At 39.0% G+C, this 17487-nt stretch overlaps 2 long non-coding RNA genes and 1 other non-coding gene across 5 annotated transcripts in view; 2 read left to right on the top strand and 1 right to left on the bottom strand.

Moving 5' to 3' along the window:
- LOC144311212 (uncharacterized) overlaps window positions 1–12660 on the top strand; it is an 86829-nt gene extending 74169 nt beyond the window's left edge. The window contains exons 5-8 of one of the 2 annotated variants that reach the window (XR_013376780.1): window positions 6766–6808; window positions 7131–7352; window positions 11522–11583; window positions 12274–12660. This is a non-coding gene — a long non-coding RNA (uncharacterized LOC144311212). Of the gene's footprint in view, window positions 1–6765; window positions 6809–7130; window positions 7353–11521; window positions 11596–12273 lie in introns of both variants that reach the window. The other variant, XR_013376779.1, reaches the window with a different exon arrangement.
- The window catches only part of LOC144311211 (uncharacterized), a 140383-nt gene that overhangs the window by 97738 nt on the left and 25158 nt on the right, over window positions 1–17487 (bottom strand). The window lies entirely within an intron of this gene.
- LOC144311677 (U6 spliceosomal RNA) lies at window positions 9163–9269 on the top strand. Its single transcript, XR_013377258.1, has one exon. It is a non-coding gene; the product is annotated as a U6 spliceosomal RNA (small nuclear RNA).

Genomic DNA, 17487 nt, shown 5'->3' with positions numbered 1-17487 from the left:
AAGAAAGAGAAAGAAAGAAAGAAAGAAAGAAAGAAAGAAAGAGAAAGAAAGAAAGAAGAAAGAAAGAAAGAAAGAAAGAGAAAGAAGAAAGAAAGAAAGAAAGAAAGAAAGAAAGAAAGAAAAAAGAAAGAAAGAAAGAAAGAAAGAAAGAAAGAAAGAAAGAAAGAAAGAAGAGAAAGAGAGAGGAAAGGAAAGGAAAGGAAAGGAAAGGAAAGGAAAGGAAAGGAAAGGAAAGGAAAGGAAAGGAAAGGAAAGGAAAGGAAAGGAAGAAAGAAAGAAAAAAAGAAAGAAAGAAAGAAAGAAAGAAAGAAAGAAAGAAAGAAAGAAAGAAGAAAGAGAAACAAAAAAAGAAAGAAAGAAAAAGAAAGAAAGAAAGAAAGAAAGAAAGAAAGAAAGAAAGAAAGAAAGAAAGAAAGAAAGAAAAAGAGTTTATTTTTGGCAATATAGGCCATTTCCATCTCGTAGCTGATAATGTCTCATCAAAACTGAAGATCAAACAACTCACTCCCATTTGGTCTTTAAATTTAGGGGGAGTTCTTTTAGACTTAACTCCATTATTTTCTAATTGACTGTAGGAATTAGAGTTTTATTATAACTCATAGGCTTCCAGGAAATAAATCAAAGCTACAACATAATAAAATTTGGGTCTGCAGAGTTGTTTTCAAAACACTTCTGGAGTCTGCTAGATGAAAAAAGAGGTTTTGTTTTGTTTTGTTTTTTTAAATACAACGATTTCTTATATTAGGTAGGGTCTCACTAGAGGGTAAGAACAGGTGAGATACACGTATATATATACAGAGAGAGAGATAAAGAGATTTATTGCTTGCAACATACAGTTGACCCTTGAGCAACCCAGAGGTTAAGGACACCTGCCCCTTGTGCCTTTGAAAATTCACATATAACTTTGACTCCCCCTCCAAACTTAACTACTAATAGTCTATTGTTGACCAGAGACTTACTGATAACACCAACAGTTGATTAACCTACATTTTATTTGTGTATTATTACAATATTTATATAATAAAATAAACTAAAAATAAAATGTTATTAAGAAAATCATAAGGAAGAAAAATACATTTGCAGTACTGCACTGTATTTATATACACATATAAACACAAAAAATAAAACCCATTGCATATTAAGGGACCTGTGCAGTGTTATTCAGGGGTCAACTATATATATATATAATATTATATATTAAGATATATATATATTAAGATATAGATTATATATATTATATATATTATCTCTATATATATTAAGATATAGATTAAGATATTTATTGCATGGAAATAGGTTATGCAATTGCACGGGTTGCCAGGCAAATCCAAAATCTATAGGGTAGGCCACCAAAAAGAGCAGAGTGGAATTGTCAAGCATACACACGAATCTGTATGAACCGAAATTGCGATCAGCAGGTGGAATTTCTTCTTTACTTAAAAAAATTTTTTATTGGAGTACAGTTAACATACAAAGTTAGACCAGTTTCCAGTGAATAATATAGTGATTCCACTTCTCTGTACATTGTGCTGTCCTCACCACAAGTGTAGTTGCCATAGTACAACACTGTGATGGTGTCACTGACTATAATCCCTCTACTGTGCCTTTCATCCTTGTGACCTGTTCATTCCCTAACTGGAAACCTGTATCTCCCATTCCCCTTCAAACATTTTGCCCACCCCTCACCCCTAGAATTTCTTCTTCTTCAGGGAAAACTCAGTTCTGCCCTTGAGGCCTTTCTACAGCTTGAATAAATCCCACGCAGATTATTTAGGATAATCTCCTTACTTCGAGTTTCCTGATTATAAATGTTAATCATCTCTACAAAACACCTTCAGAGCAACACCTAGATTGTTAGTGTTTAGCTGAGTAAGTGGGGCCTATAGCCTTGCCGAGTTGCCACATAAAACTGATCATTAAAATCTCTTTTCCAAAGTCAGATGATCCTGCCTGGAGTTTTGAGGTTTTCCTATCAGCTAAACTCTCTCGCAAAACACACCCTTACACTGACAGATGCCTTTGACTTGACCCTCCCCATCTCATGGTCACATTTGGCTCCTGCTCAGCAAATGTGCAATCTCCCTGGCATTTTCTTTCAAGCTGATTACTTCTACAGAGAATTTAAGTGGCACAGTTATATCTTAGGGTATTCAAGTTCTTCCACTGAGTTTAAATTGGCAAGTACCTCCAGATGCCAACTTTAGAGGTTGTTTTTTATTTTTAATTAAGCCTTTAAATGTTAGGTTCATTGTAGATTTGCATACAATTGTAAGAAGTAATACTGAGAGAGCCCCATGCTCTTCCCCTCGTTTCCCCCAGTGATAGCATCAGCAAAACGATAGCACAATATCACAACCAGGATACGGATATTGATAAAATCAAGATGTGGGGCATTTCCATCACCACAAGGATCGTATCTGTTGCTCTGTTAGAGTCATACATCCCTCCCTCTCACGCCTCCCCTCCCCATTCTTCACCCTTGCCAATCATTAACCTATTTCTCATTTCTCTGTCATTACAATAATGCTACAGAAATGGAATTATACAGTAGGTAAGAACTGAGGATTGGCTGTTTTTTCACTAGGCATAATTTTCTGGCATTTCATCCAGGTGGTTGATTATACCAATGGTGTATGTTTTTTTATTGCTAGTATCATTCCCTGGTATGAATGTACACAGTGAATGGACTAACCATTCACCCACAGAAGAACGTCGGGATTGTTTCTAGTTTCGACTATTAGAATAAAGCTATTATGAATACTCATGTTATGAATACTCATGTATTTTAATGAACCTAAGGTTTCATTTCTGTGGGATGAATGACCAAGAGTACAATTGTTGGGTTATGTCATAGTTGCATATATAGGTTCTCTTTCTTTTTTCTCTTTCTTTCTTTTTCTTTTTGAGACATAATTCATATGCTATGAAAGTCACCCTTTTAAATTGTTCATTTTTTTTGGTATATTCGCAAGGTGGTATAATCATCACCACTATAGAATTTATCAATAAATTCCAGAACATTTTCATCCCTTCCTAAAGAAACCCCATGCCCATTTAGTTCACTCTCCATCTTTCCCTCCCCACTCCCTGACAAATAGCTTAGTGGTTACTAAACTATTTCCTGTCTCTGTGGATTTTCCTATTTTGGATACTTCACATAATATGTGAACTTTGTGTCTAGATTTTGTAAATTAGCATTATGTTTTTAAACTTAATCTGTGTTGTAGCATGTATCTGTACTTTGTTCCTTTTTACAGCTGAATGGTGTTCCATCTTTTTCTTTTTTAAGATTTTATTTATTTGAGAGAGAGTGAGAGAGAGTACAAGCAGGGGGTGGGGATGGCATGAGGAGCAGAGGGAAAGGGAGAAGTGGACTCATGAGCAGGGAGCCTGACACGGGATCGATCCCAGGACTTGAGATCATGGCCTGAGCCAAAGGCAGGTGCTTAACCGACTGAGCCACCCAGGCGTCCCTGAATGATGTTCCATCTTATAAATATACCACATTTTGTTTATCCATCATCAGTTGATGAATCTTTAGGCTGTCCTTATCTTTTGGCTATTATGAATAATGCCTCTATTAACATTTATGTGCACTTTTTTTCTGTGAACGCATATTTTGATTCCTTTAGATAGATTCCTAGAAATGGAATTGCTAGGTCACATGGCAACTCTAAGATCAACTTTTGAGGAACTAATATAATATAACTATTATGACTCTAGGGGCACTTGGCTCTGACACTTGCAACCAGATGACACTGTCTTAGGGACCGTTGTATGGTTTCAGTAGAACTGGAAGGCCATCCCTCAAAGTAGTTTCTGGCCACAATCTGGTTGCTGCTCAAATCACTAGACAGTAAGGAGGAATAGAAGTAAACTACTGATTGATCTTAAAGGAACAGGAAAAGTGAAGAATTAGCAGTCTCCATTGCAACATTGTCATGTGCCACAAGTGGAGTATAAGATAACAGGGAGGTGAGATTACAAAGAGTGCCCAGAGAACACAACAGTCTAAGGAATTCAACATTTTTAATAGTTCTTTAAGGTATCTGGTTATCTTGTTCTTTTCAAACTTTTAATTAAGATTATCTCCCTGGCTGTACTGGGTGTGTCTTAGCACTTATAATGGCAAATATCAAGCATGAGTGTGTGTATGTGTGTGTTTGTGCACATGTGCACATGTGTAGGAAGTGATTGGAAAATGCATTAAAAGCCATTAATAATGAATGTTGGACATATAGTTAGCAATTAAGGAATCATTAGCAGTAAAAGAGAATCAGATTTTAGGAATACTTTGCCAACAGAAACAATTGATTATCAGTGTGAGGTGAGGGAAAAAAATCAGATTTGACATTTGGTAAATGTTCAGATGGTGATGCCATTTTAATGAAATGGGGAATATAACAGGAGGAGATATTTGGGGAATTAGGTGATGGGCTTGGTTTGGGATATGTTATAGAAAAAAATAAAAGAGATATCTAATAGGGAATTTAAATTAAAGGGTCTTTAGCTGTGTTATCAAATACAGTAGTATTTGTGTGGCTGCTGAAATTCATGTGTGGCTGCTGAAATTCAGATTGGCTAAAATTAAATAAAACATAAAGTTCGAAGCTCCTGGGTGGCTCGGTTTGGTTAAGCCTCTGACTCTTGATTTCAGCTCAGGTATGATCTCAGGGTTGTGAGATCTCAGAGACCCAGGCTCTGCCCTGAGGATGGAGCCTACTTGAGATTCTCTATCTGCCCTTCCCTCCACCCATGCATGCTCTCTCTCTCTCTTTTTTTTTTTTTTAAATTTTTTTTTAAAGTCTGCTTTGTAAAGGGGGAAATGCAGAAATCATAGCTACAAGGTCAGGTGAGTTCTTTTTTTTATTTATTTATGATAGTCACAGAGAGAGGGAGAGAGAGGCAGAGACTTAGGCAGAGGGAGAAGCAGGCTCCATGCACCGGGAGCCCGACGTGGGATTCGATCCCGGGTCTCCAGGATCGCGCCCTGGGCCAAGGGCAGGCGCTAAACCGCTGCGCCACCCAGGGATCCCTCTCTCTCTCTCTCAAAATAAAAAATAAAAAATAAGTCTTAAAATTTGATTCATTACTGTAGTCACATTTCAAATGTTTAATAGCCACACGAAGCTAGTGGCTACTGCATCACCTGGTACAGAAAAAAAGCTCCCATCATTGCAAAAATGACTAACTGGTATCACTAATCTTGAACTCAGGAGAGGGAGAGAAAGACCAGAGATACAGGTTTGGGAGTTTTTTGAGCATTTGAAAGGTAGATGAAATCATTAATGAGGATGAAGAAGCCCGGGAAGAATTTGTAAATAAAGAAAAGAAGGCCTGGAACAGAACTCTGAGAAGACATAGCATGAAGGAAGAGAGAAACAGGATTTCACAAAAACGACTAAGAAGCAAGTGATCAGAAGGGGAGAAGAACCAGGAAACCATTGGATCCCTAGCACGTGATGTAAGAGGGTTTCAGGAAAGGGACCAGATGCTTGAGGGGCCTGATGGAAGAGAAAGAAGTCAGTGGATTTGGCAGTTAGATCAGTAATGACCTTTCCAGAGTTTTTAACAGGGACCCACACCAGTTGGATGAAGGCAAGAAAAATAGTGAGGGAATAATACCTAGAGTTAGTGTTCTCTTTCAAACAGTTTGCTGTAAAAGGGGAGTGTGTGATTGCACGGACTGCAATAACTTGAGAAAAAGGCAGATAACATGAGAAATTTTTTTAGGGAGGGAGCAGCTTAAATATATTTGTAGGTTGAAGAGAAGACACAGTGGAGAGGTAGAAGTTAAAAACATTAAAGAAATGGGATAAATGATGGGTGCATGCCTGGAGGTGATAGAAATGGGGATCAAACGAGTGGTTGGAAGGGAGAGGACCAATTCTATCTGAGGTCAGAGACATGAAAGTTTGAAAGAAGTTCATAACTGAGACAGCTGGAATTTCTGATACATGTACTGCATATCCGAGCCTGATGACTGAAATTTATGCAGGGCTGAAAAAATGTCTTTGGTTGTCCATTTAAGAAAGGTCTAACAGTTCAGCAGGGAGCCATCAGCTCTCTAACAATGGGCATAAATTTTGAGGACCTCTCATTAACACCTGAAAGCCATTGATCTCTCTGTCCACCAGGAAAGGAGTGACCTCATTAACATTCCAAGGCTTCTCCTATCAAGGAATTCAAGGAGCACATACCAGGGCACAGACTATATCTCCACACTTTCAAAAAAGGGAAAAAAGAAAAACTTGAGTGAAACCAAACACTCAGAGCTCCTGGGGAAGCAGACACGTGGATTGTCCAGAGAGCCTCCAGAGGCAACAGCTGCTTGATTACAAATGATGAGCGTAACTAGCGCTTCTTACTGTGTAGAGAAGTTAAATAAGGAAACAAAATCACAAAATTGCCCATGAGAAATTAGGCAGGCAGGAAGTGCTAACCTCCTTAGCCAGTAATTCAAAGTCCATTCTGGAAATCCAAATCATTAGCTTCTTCATTGCCAGAAATTTGGTTTCCACCCACGTCATTCAAGGGACACTTCAGTTCCAAAGGTCACCTGTAAACGGCTAAGGGTCAAGTTCAGCAGCCTTTCTCATTGCTCACTTTTCTCAAGTGTGTTTGCAACTCTAGACACCATTAAATGCCTGTCTTTTGTTTTTTTGCCTAGTTTTGAAATCTGTCTGTTGTTGGCTCTTAGTTTCCGTAAACCCTCTGACAGTTCTGTTTTTCCTCTTTTCTTGTAATTGTGGGGACTTCTCCAAGACCTGAGCTACGCTCCTGTGTTCTCCTCAAACTCCTATCCAAGGTAAAAGATGGGTTGGGACAGGGAGTAGACAGGGCTGGCTTAAAGATGGTGGGCTTCTAAGATGGCACTGAACTAAAACTGCAGTCGGTAGGAAGAGCAGTAGGGGACCCAAGTAGACAATAGGACAAAGGGTATTATGATTAGGGTGGGTTTTTTGTTTGTTTGTTTTTTTGGTAAAGGGCCAGATACTAAATACTTTGGACCTGGAAGGCCAGTCTCTCTGGTAACTATTCAATTCTGCCATTGCAGCATAACAACAGCCATAGGTGTATGTAAACAAATGAACATAGCTATATTTCAATAAAACTGTTTCTAAAAACAGGCATCAGCCCATGCAGTGAACTTTACTGAGCACAATTCCAGTGGAGGCTAATGAGTAGAAAAAAGTTAAACCCAAAGTCTACGGCCTGCACCACTGTGCCATGAATGTCTCAAGTGGATCCTGACCCAGTTGGTGAATAATGGGAGAGATTTTCTGAGAAACTACCAGGTGACCATGTGCAAACTGGAACTCCTTTTACAGATGAGAAAAAAGCTGAAAGAGGTACCAAGTTGATTAACAACATCTCTCTTGGGCACCTGGGTGGCTCCGTGATTGAACATCTGCCTTTGGCTCAGGTTGTGATCCCAGGGTCCCGGAATCGAGTGCCACAATGGGCTCCCCACAGGGAGCCTGCTTCTCCCTCTGCCTCTCTCTGAGTGTCTCTCATGAATAAATATATAAAATCTAAAAAAAAAAAAAAAAAAAAAAAAAAAAAAAAAAAAAAAAGAACATCTCTCTCTCTTGTGGAAATGCAAGAGAGGGACACAATATGTCAGCCTTAGGTGACCAATATGTCAGGCTTAGGTGACCCAGAGCCCATGCAGTGTGGTACAGCGGGTAGAGCTCTACATGTGGATGCTGGGGGTTTCCAGAGCTCACAATGTGTTTATTCACTCTTCTGAGCTTAAGGTGGCTAGTATGTAACCATGACCTCCTAAAAGGAACTTTTCAGGAGGTTATATGAGCCAGAATGAGCAAAAATTCTAGCATAGTCCCTAGCATATAGTGAGTACTTCTTAAATACTGCTTGTGTTTCCCTTTTATAAGGATCTTCAGTGGATAAAATAAAAATAAATAAATCACATCAGAAACTGGAAGGCAGCATGCAGATAGCACTCAGCATTCTTGTTCATGTGCTGAGCCCAACCTGACCTCTCTCCTTACCTGCAGTCCTGGCTGCCCCTAGTCTCCCGTTGCCCCCATCCAGCCTTTAAAACCACCTACATGAAGACTTGTCCCTAGGATACAGTCTCAAATAATATTTGTTGAATAGAATGGAGTTAAAAAATAATTTGTAATTGTGTGTGGTGATGGATATTCACTTGTTGTGGTAGTCATTTTGTGTTACATTCATGTATCAAATCATTAGGTTGTATGTCTAATACTCATACAGTGCTGTATGTCAATCATTTATCAATTTGAAAAGAGAAATAGGTATCACATTTTATTGCTTGATTATGAAATGCTTAATGAGAAAGATTATTATTTCCATGGGCTCTCTGGTCATACATGTTCTTTTGTAAGTGGCTGTTCTTGTACTCTTCATTTTTATTGGTTTGGAAGAGCTTTATATATGTTAAGGATATGACCTTTTTACTGTAACACACATTACAAAACAAACATATTTTTCTTATTAAAAAAAAAAGGACAGGGTTGACTACCACTCTCCTGTCAAAACCTTCAAATACCATCAATTTCTGGAGCCATCAATCAGGCCATCAAAAATTGGGGACCTGTTTTGGATAATAATACAGTGTGTATTACCAGTCAGTCCTACTACCTTGTTAATTCAGAGATCATCTTTCCTCCATTTCAAGATCAGTCCTCAGTCTTTCTCACTGTGTTCAGCAGGCTAGGCTAGGAACAGAATTCCTCCCAAATAATACAAGGGCCTTTCACCATGAATATCCTCTCCCCTCTGTGCATCTTAGGAGTTGCCTGGAGTCTAATGTTAATAGCACAGTTCTGGAGTGCATCAGTGGATGTGAAATCTGAGTGCTGCCACTTTCTACCTGGGTTACCACAACCATGCTCCTTAAGCTTTCCATGCCTTGATTCTTTGCATTGGTAAATAAATATAAATAATAGCAGGATTTTTATGAAGATGAAATAAGATAACTTATGAAAAATGCTTAGTGCCAAACCTATACTAACTGCCTAAAGGGAAGCTATCACATTAAGCCAAAATAAGCCATCTTTTGTTTTCTGATTTTTTTCTGTTTTTATAGCACATATAAGGGGAAAATTCAGAGAAAATCCTATAGAAATATAAAGTGAGACACAGAAAAGTAATTATAAAAACATCAAAGTTGTGCTCACTTCAGCAGCACATATATTAAAATTGGAATGATGTGGAAAAGATTAGCATGGCCCCTGTACAAGGATGACATGCAAATTTGTGAAGCTTCCATATTTAAAAACAAAAACAAAAAAGAACACCTGAAAATTACCCACAACAGTTTTGCCAGTCAAAAACCTAAAATAACAGATATTATTGCTTTGATATATTTCCTTCTAGGCTTTCTCCGTGCATATGCACACACATCCTTTTTTAGACATACATATTTAACTGGGCTGCTCTGGTTGGATAACGTGCTCCTTCTTACCTTTTTCTCAGTTGATAAATACCCTGCAAAAATATGATATTTTAAAGGTCTCAGAATATTCCTTAGAATTAATGGATCATAATATATTTTGCCATTCCTCTATTATAAAACTAAATTTGAGGCACCTGGGTGGTTCAGTGATTGAGCATGTCTTTGATTCAGGTGGTGATCCCAGGGTCCCAGGATCGAGTCCTGCATCAGGCCCCCACAGGCAGCCTGCTTCTCCCTCTGCCTGTGTCTCTGCTTCTCTCTCTCTCTGTGTCTCTCATGAATAAATAAATAAAATATTTAAAAACAAAATGAAACTAAATTTTATAAAGCTAAATTTATAAAACTCAGCTTTAAAAATTGTTCCAACCATAATTCCATGAGCTATTCTAATAATTATGGCTTATCTAAGAAGAATGACAGCAAACACTTAAAAACACATGCTTCTGTTCTCTCCTAAGTATCTAAATCTCTGCTATTGCAATTATTTTTAAACCCTGTGGTCAAAGCTGTGAAAAGGCAATGAAAGCCAAAACGCCTTTGCAGGTTTCATTCTCTCTTTCGCCACCTTCTGAGACTTTAAGTTGCAGGCTTCTTCCCTCTTCTGACAGCCATTATGCAAGCTAAGTGAAGCTCTGAGTCCAGAGCTGAGTGGAATGAGGTCTGTAAAGAAAAATGTCAAATATCTCTGTGGCATGTCTTTGCTACCAGCAGAGCTGTGTAAAATCCATGTAGAATGACTGCCTCATAAAACTTGGTTAACTGCAAATATTCCTTGTCATAGCTTTCAGACAGCATGAACCTTCCGTTTTAACCTTGCAAATGATTTAAAGAATGTACACTGGGTACACTTTGCCTATCTCATTTGCCCTCCTTTCCAAAATGCCTTTGGAGGTTCTGGGAAAAGACAGGTCCATTTTTATTTGCAAAACCCTTTAGGTTTCATTTCATTCCATTTTAATAAATATTGTTGAGAACCTCCTACTTGCCAGGCACTCACTGGGTGCTGTGAGGAGGAAGGAGAAAATGCAAAGATGAAAGAGACAGGTCTTTCTGCCCTTGAAGAATTGAAAATCTACTAGAAAGCTGTAAGATGTGTGAACAAATAGCTCTAATTCTAGGCAGAACGAAATAAATCTAAACAAAGGAGCATATATTGTGCCTAGTGACTGCAAAGGAAAAATGGAAAACATTTAAGCAAGAAGAGGTTACATTTGAAGTAAGCCTTGAAGGATGTCTAGGCTTTTTTAATAAGGGGCAGGGGGGAAGACAGCAAAACCATTAATGAGTTTCTGCTAGGCATTTTAACTTCTGAATCAGATTACACTAGGGGCTTCTGTGAACACTGATTTATTAAGTCCAAAAAAAACCCCCAACACTTTGACTAGGAATTATCATTTCCTTATTAATGAGAAATGTAAGTAATCTAGGTAGGACTATGCCTCTAAAGAGTAGAATAGGGACTAGACTGATTGCAAGTCTGTGCTGGGACTTTCTAGACCAAGAGGACACATTACTGGAATGATCATGGAAGTATAAAAATGCAGGGTGGCTTCAGAAAATTGCTTACATTGTCTGCATTTTCAGAAAATTGCTTACTTACATTGTATCTTAAAACAAACAAACAAACAAACAAAAACCAAGGACAAAACCAAAAACTTTAGGTGGATATAGTATCTTTCACCCTAGGAGAAGAAGAAAAGGTGTATATATGTTAGGTTAGTAACAAACAAATCCTAAAATTTTAGAGGCATAACATGGAAAGGTTCAATCTTTGCTTATGAAAATCCACACCAGGTCTAATGACTCCAAGGCAGTTTCCTCCTAGGCGTTGACACATGGACTTGCACTGCTGTTAGTATCACAGAGCTACACTACCTCGAGCATCTACAGCATTTAAACTTTTCACACTATCCAGGTAGCCACAGAAGGAAACAGAAAATGCAGAGAACCCACACTTTTTTTTGCCCTTCTATATTTTGGCCTTGAGTGACACACATCACATCTGCTTATAGCAGCTGAAAGATCTAGTCACATGGTCCACCCTAAAATAACGTTGTCCTCTTATGTGCCCAGGAAGAAGAAAAGGAAAAATGATTTGGTGAAAACAAAGCTGGTTTCTGGCACACAAGGCAATGGTAATTTAGGATGTATGTATTTATGAATTTAATATATAATATTATAATATTATTTATTATATAATAATAATATGTAACATATTAGATAGTCATACTATATGTCATCTATAATAATTCATGTAAACTGAACCACAAACCATCCCCATCTTAAAAGAGAATAAGCAGGTCTTTGTGACCCTGCAGCCAGTGCATGACTGGCATGCTCCTCAGTTGGGGACATATCCCTCCAAGCCAGGCAGCTCCCATCACCTGAGAGCAATTCTCTGGAGGAAGAGCAGCTGTGACAGTTTTATATGGGTACTTGACTAAGTGTGGTCTCTAGTTACCCAGTAAAACACTGGGTATAGCTGTAAAGGTATTTGCAGATGTGATTAAAGTCCATAATCAGTTTACAGTAAGTAAGGAAGATCATCCTAGATAGTCTGGGTGGGCCTGATTCAAGCAGTTAGAAGGCTTAAGAGCAGAACTGAGGTTTCCCTGGAGAGGAAGAAATTCTGTTTATAGACAATAGTTTGGGGGCAAATTCAGCCTATGGAGTCTAGCTTGTCCTTCCTGACAGCCTGCCCTATGGATTTCTTCAGATTTGCCTAGCCAGCACTCAGAATCATGTGGTCAATCTTTGCAATCAATCAATCAATTTCTCTCTCTCTCTTTCCCCCACTGGTTCTGTTTCTCTGTTGGAACCCTTAGGGATACAGCAGCTGAGGTTGAGAGCAGCTGGTGATCACTGCACCGTTGGGTAAAGGGCACAGAATGACACCATCTACTAAAGCCACCCAGCTAATGAGACAAATGGCAGAATTTGCTGAGTCATGGACCACCTTGGCAGGAGGAAGATTGCCAGAAGGAAAGAGTGAATTTTTCTTCTTGAGAAAGCACTTTGTGCTCACTTTTGAGTCATATGTTCCAAAGGGAGTATATGTCCAAAAGGGGAGATGGAGAGACTTTTTAAAAATGTGTCTGTCTGAGGACAATTAGCATGAGGACACCTACCATTTAAACTTTAACACAAAGCATTGTTTGGTTATCAACTACTTACCTTATATTACACAGTGGTAAAAAAAAATAAAAAATAAAAAAAAATCCCAGTAACTTCCCAGTATCCTTACAACCTTGGATGCCTTGTGGTTCCCAATCCATTTCCTTTGCTTTTCTATACCTCTTAACGTATTTGAGCAGACATCACCACAAATAATGCAAAATTATATGACTCTTTTTTTTCTGCTAGAGATCTAGCATAGATGGTTTGAAATTTAAAAGTTCAGTGTGTCATCTGGGGGGAGAAACTATTTTCTGGTGGCACTGCTGTCAAACCAGAAAACATAGCTGGATATTGAACGGTATTAAATGCAGGGCAAAGCAAATTCAATAACATACTCTTGCCTTCTAAATTCCCATCAACACTACCCAATAACACAGGCATAGCTAAGCCAAAAGACACATAGATAAGCTAAAAAGAAGAAATAAGGAAAAATAGAGAGGCGGAAGAGAAAGCAGAAAAATGGGAGGGAAAGTCTTCATGCTTCATTAAGATAAGCCAAAACTAGAGAGAAATTACTTTATTGCTTCTAATTAGCAAAGGAAATATCTTTAAAAGTTGGAATTTTATTTAAAAGGGTGGGGAAGACCAATGTCTGAGGGTTGGAGAAAAACAAAATACTGAAGAGATAGTTGCAAGATAGAAGTGGAATAAAAAGCAGAATCCAGGAATTCCAACTTTCAAGAACTCCTCTCTAATATGAAACCAAAGAAATTTGGAAGCACAACTCCCTGTACACCATTTGTCAAGTTTTAAAAGGAATCCAAATGGCAGTTCAGTGTGTGTGCTGCTCTGCATGGGAACAGGAGCTGAGTCAATTGACCAGAGACGACAGAGGCTGGACTCTGATCCAGGCCTGATTCGAGGTCAACAGCATGGCCTAAAAAGCTACCGTGTTGGCTATGGGCATATTACACTTTACTGCTTTGCTAAGATATATTGAACCCCTTTGCTGGTCTAGATATTTCAAGTTGGGCAGCTAAGTTCAGTTATCACTTTAGATGGAAACTCCTCCAGTAAAGACTAAGTGGCACCAAAATACAATAGACTTGAGCAACACCAAAATACAATAGAGCCAGCATAGAGGAGTGCCCAGTCTCTTGAGCATGACCTGTTGCTAGCGCCAGGCTTTCTCTGTGTGTTCTCCTGTCTTCCCTTTGCAGCTCAATGATATGGTCTATTCTATGCCACCTCCATCAATCTCCCTTTCCCACTGCTAGGATTCTGGTATTATCCATTTCCAACATGTGGAGTTTTTTTCCACAACACCAAGCAATTCTTTGACACCAACTGAATATCTTATAATTCAACTCAATTCTGACACTGGAGATAGCACCAGATTCCACAGGTTAAGGCCTCAGTCCTACAAGACTGACCCCTTACCTCCCACTTCAGATGCAATTTGTAGGTATGGGTTGTCCCCTGTGCTTCTGACTAACTGGTTACAGATCAGAGGTTCCAATGACTACCTTCTTGGGTTCGATTAATTTGTTAGAGCACTCACAGAACTCAGAGAAACATTTTACTAATTATATTACCAGTTCATTATAAAGGGATTTAACTTATGTAGATAGATGCCTACAGCAAGGTATGTGGGAAGGGGCATGGAGCTTCCATGCTCTAGGAATGCACCCTTCTTCCTGCATCTCCTCGTGTTCACCAAACTGGAACCCCATCCTTTTGGGTTAATGGAAGCTCTGTTGATTAAATTAGTGAATGCTGGTGATTTAACTCAATCCTCAGCCCCTCTCCTCTCCCTGAAGGTTGAGAGGTTGGGTTCCCCTGACAACCAACTCTCATTCTCAGCTTTCCAAAATTCATCTAGTTAGCATAACTTACGAAATTCCTAGGGCTTTAGGAGCTATGTGCCAGGAATAGTGGATGAAGACCAAATATATGTTTCTTACCATAAATATCATACCACCTAAAACATGCATTTTGTAAAATTTCATTTAATTGTTGGAGGACCTAATATTGACAGATATTTACAAATACTCTCAGAAATAAAATGTATAACAGAGAAAAGGCAGTCTCTGAGAAGGGCAGTCAGGGCCACTATCTGAGACTGAATATACAAATAGACAATGCCCAGACCATATGTGAAAATAGAACACTGACCCACAACCTGGAGCAACCCCCTTATTTGCAATAATCAGCCTAGGAAGTCTACCAGCTATTTAAGTCAGACTTGTAGGAAGCTGGATTGCTATCTTTACTAACAATTCAGGAAACCAAGCAATAACTTCTGTAATAATCCAGCTCAAAATGACTGGACTTGATTAATAACTGACAGCTTCTCAAATTCTTTTTTTTTAAAGATTTTATTTATATATTCATGAGAAACAGAGAGAGAGAGAGAAAGAGAGAGAGAGGCAGAGACACAGGCAAAGGGAGAAGCAGGCTCCATTCAAGGAGCCTGATGCGGGACTCAATTCCGAATCTCAGGATCATGACCTGAACCAAAGGCAGACAGACGCTCAACCCCTGAGCCACCAGTGTCCCAGCTTCCTAATTCTTGCCCCTCATTCTAATTTAGGACCAACCAGAGAGAGCCAAATATGCACCCTTAACCAATCATACAAGATGTCAAGCCTATAGGCTTCCATTTGGCCCACCTACAGCTCCCCCCACACCAACAGCTCCCAATCAAGGCACACCTGAGGCCTCCCATCATTTCCACTATAAAACTTTCCCACTCCTCTGCTTATCTTTGAGTTTCCATCAAAATGCAAGTGATGGTGGCTGACTCCCTTGCTATAGTGAGCTCTGAGCAAAGTTGGTTGGTCTTATTTTCACACAGGTATGGTTGTACAGGCTATATGCTGGAGGCTAAGGAGGGAGCATCTAAGGCATAGTCTATGGAACAGCACCACCTTAAAGTTGTACCATCTTCACCCCTCACCATCATATGGGGCATTTCTGGGCAGGCTCAGCCTTGGTTCCTGAAAGCAGAGCATAGAATATACAGAGGGCCAGAGTGGGTATGGCAGCTATCTGGCCACACATCCCCAGAGGCACCTGGGGAAGTACAAGACCATTTCAGATCCCTAGATGCTTGCTCAGGTTACCAGCTCTACATAGACATTCCAGGGGGCTGCCTCCGGGGGGCTGTTTCTTTTGACTTAACACTGTCATCCTAGCGTTGCCACCATCCCTGCTCTAGCCTTTATCTACCACCCATTGCAAAGCTGTTCTTCAGAAAAAGGTGAGAGCTCCACCCTTCAGATGTGTGGATATTGGCACATTGTGTCCATGTCTGCTTTTCTTGCCCCCGGTTTGTCATGCCGTCCTGATTGGGTCTGCTCTTGCAACACAAGGCCTTCACTACACAGTACACACATAAATAACACTGAGCTCATTTCATTTTCTGAGGTAGCAGGCCTTAATTCTCAACAGAATTATTCCTTAAGCCAGAGGTCACAAACACAAAGTCCCTCTGTGGACTAGCAGGTCATCTAAATATGAGACACAGATTTGGTAGGAAATATGGAGAACAAGAGAGATGGTGCCTCTTCTAAAAGGAGCAGCTAGTAACCTCAACTAGTTGTGTTGAGGATTGACATAGACAGTAGTGAGCTAGCTCATACTGGTCTACAACAGCCGATTGTGTGCATATCTTCTCAACTCCACTTTTATAATGTCACATCAGTAGCTTGAAATCAGTAATGGTGGGAGTGTTTATAGCACAGAAATGGCAAATGCTGCAAATGAGGATTCTTTTTTCTTGACAGCTGGACGTTAAACATCTATCAGTATACCCCTGAATATGTGTCAAGTGTTCCCAGATGCCTAATATTTTGAGACAAGCAGAAAGTCAAATGTCTTTGTGAACACTCTCAATTTTTAAGTTAAAAATATTACAAATATTTTTTAAATCATGACAAAATAAAACATCACTGTGGGCCACCTGCTTGCAACCTCTGCCTTATGCCAATGCATCAGAACCTTGCTCATGCCTTCAGGTCTCTAATTTACACTCGTAAACATTGAGCAAGAGACTCAAAGGAGTCTAAGTACATTTGTTAAATTCCAAATGGTTAACATTTATCACAGGTAGTTTCTTTACATCCTAAATGTGCACAAACATTTATTATCATATGCTAAGAAGCCTCAATGGATATGAAAAAGTCCATTTTAAAGCTGTATAAAAAAAGAATCATTCCATCTGTTAAACCAAAGTGATTCATAGATATTAATGACATAGCCCTCTTTTGAATAATTATATACCTTGTAGAGTAGTTGGAAAAAAAAATTACTGTAATACATATGTGCATATATTAATGAATATATATGTATGTGTATACGTATGTATATATACACACACCACAACACATACATATACATCTATGCACAGACAAAGGAATAAAAACAATACCTAGAAAGTGGGATGGCTTTTAAATAAACAGTAAGGGAAGGCAAAAAAGTGAAACATTATAGTCAATATTGCTGGAATCAGAAGAAATTACTAAATGCTGACTGGTGTTAATATAATGACATTGCTAGATCATGTAGATGTCAGAGTGTTTGACATCAGAGGAAACAAACATTCCATCCTTTAAAAGTCCCTTGCTGTCCTTGTCAGAAACATTTGGTTTAATCCTTCCTCCTCACCTTCTGGGCACATGCCAAAATTTCTGGCATTAACCATTGATTGTAGTGAACACTACGTGGTCACTAAAATTTCAGTTTATTTTGCATTTCTGATTTGAAGTTTCTGCCAACACCCATGATGATAATTCATTTTACCCAGCTCAGGGATTGTTATCAGGGTGTTATATTGTAGTATAAGTGGGTTATAAAGATAAGAAAATCTCCTCACATTAATCACTGCCGTACTGAAACACTGGGCCAGCATTACTTCAGAA

The sequence above is a fragment of the Canis aureus genome, chromosome 3 (genome assembly GCF_053574225.1).
Source record: "Canis aureus isolate CA01 chromosome 3, VMU_Caureus_v.1.0, whole genome shotgun sequence".
NCBI lineage: Eukaryota > Metazoa > Chordata > Mammalia > Carnivora > Canidae > Canis > Canis aureus.
Note: the sequence above shows the minus strand (reverse complement) of the source record. Positions and strands in the feature narration are given on the sequence as shown.